Genomic DNA, 2,031 nt, shown 5'->3' with positions numbered 1-2,031 from the left:
GCAGCACACCATGCCTTGCGGGAGTTGAACCGTCAACCTTGTGGTTGAGGTCTGTGCTCCTACCAACTGAGCCATCCGGGAGCTCAGAGGCAGCTCAGCTCAAGGTGCTGTGTTCAATCTTAGTTGCAGGGGGTGCAGCCCACCATCCCCTGTGGGAGCCGAACTGGCAACCCTGTGGCTGAGAGCACATGCTCCAACCAACGCAGTTGGGAGCTCAGTGGCAGGTCATTGACCCCACTCCAGCTGCGGAGGGCACAGATCACCAGCCCATGCGGGAACCAAACTGGCAGCCCCATTGCCCAGAGCGCGTGCTCTAACCAACTGAGCCACCTGACCGCCCAGGAAGGGCATTTTGACACATGCTACAACATGGATGAAACTGGAAGACATTATGCTGACTGAAATAAGTTGTACACAAAGGGAAAATACTGTATGATTCACTTATTTGAGGTCCCCAGAGTAGGCAAATCCTAGATACAGAAAGTAGAATGGTGGGTGCCAGGGGCTGGGGAGGGGGAATGGGAAGTTAGTGTTTAATGGGGAAGAGTTTCAGTTGGGGAAGATAAAAAGAGTTCTGGAGATGGATGGTGGTGATGGTGGCACAACGGACTATACTTAATGCCACGAAACTGGGCACTTAAAAATGGTTTAGATAGATGTTATGTATACTTTATCACAATTAAAAATACATGTATATTGGGGGCGGCCGGTTAGCTCAGTTGGTTAGAGCGCGGTGCTCTTAACAAGGTTCCCGGTTCGATCCCCACATGGGCTAGTGTGAGCTGCGCCCTCCACAACTAGATTGAAACAACTACTTGACTTGGAGCTGATGGGTCCTGGAAAACCACACTTAAACAAATAAAAGCTGAAAAAAAATACATGTATAAAAAAATCAAAGCAAGATTTGGTGGGGTGGGGAATAGGTTCTTAAGCATTAGCTGAACAAGATTAAGAAAAATGACATAATGGTCCCCGGCAATTACTTGTGAGAAACAATTTTTTAAAAAATTTCCAAAAGGCCCTTTCTTGGCTCACAAACCTCTGAAAAATTGACAAGTGCTGTGGACCTTCTGCTCATACAACTTTGCATAAAACTTCTGGGACTTCCTAAAACCTCTGAAAGCGACCCGTTAACTCCTGGTTGAACAGTCCAGAGGTAAAACGATGGAAGTGAGAAGTTAGGAGAGCAGTCATCAATCATTAATCACCTTTAGAGGGAGTGAGGGGGAAGGGCTGGGGACTGGGGACCAGCCACAGGCCCAGGTTGCCCCACTTCCTGTCCTGGTGCTGATGACTGTTTTCGAAAAGCCATGGAGCTGTACACTTTTGTGCACGACTTGTGCACAAAATGTATGTTTGTTTTTATTTTATTTTAAGTTTATTGGGGTGACAGTCATTAGTAGTTAGATTTCAGGTGTACAATTCTGTAATACATTATCTATATCTCACCACCCAGAGTCAGCAAAATGTATGTTTATTATACCTCAAAAAATAAAACACCTGAACAAAATATTTTAAGATCCATCCTATTAGAAAAAGGTTTGGCAGGGGATACTTAAAAATGTTGACTATGGTGGCCATTTCTACCAAGTGAAACCATGGCACCCTCCACTATGCCAAATATTTCTATATTGTTTGAATTTTGCTTTTTACGATCAGTATGAATTTTTCTGCCGGAGGGAAAAAACAATCAGTAAAGACTTTGTCTGAGGTGTTCACTGTGGTTGTTTGTTAGAACTTTCTGCCAGGATGGCAATATTCTCTCTCTCTCTGAAGCCCAATACAATAGCCACAAGCCAAGTGTGACTATTGAGCATAAGTTAATCATAATTAATTTACATTTAAATGGAAATAGTTACATGTGACTAGTGGCTACAGTATGGGACAGTGCTGGTAAGGGAGTTTATTGTAATATTCTTGCCATTTTTCTGTAGCTTTGAACATTGTTCAAAATAAGTGAATTCTAAAAAAGATTTATGTTAAATCTTAAAAGAGGAATACAATGAGACAAAGATCAGACACAGACGTGTG

The sequence above is a fragment of the Rhinolophus sinicus genome, linkage group LG07 (genome assembly GCF_036562045.2).
Source record: "Rhinolophus sinicus isolate RSC01 linkage group LG07, ASM3656204v1, whole genome shotgun sequence".
Taxonomy (NCBI): domain Eukaryota; kingdom Metazoa; phylum Chordata; class Mammalia; order Chiroptera; family Rhinolophidae; genus Rhinolophus; species Rhinolophus sinicus.
Note: the sequence above shows the minus strand (reverse complement) of the source record.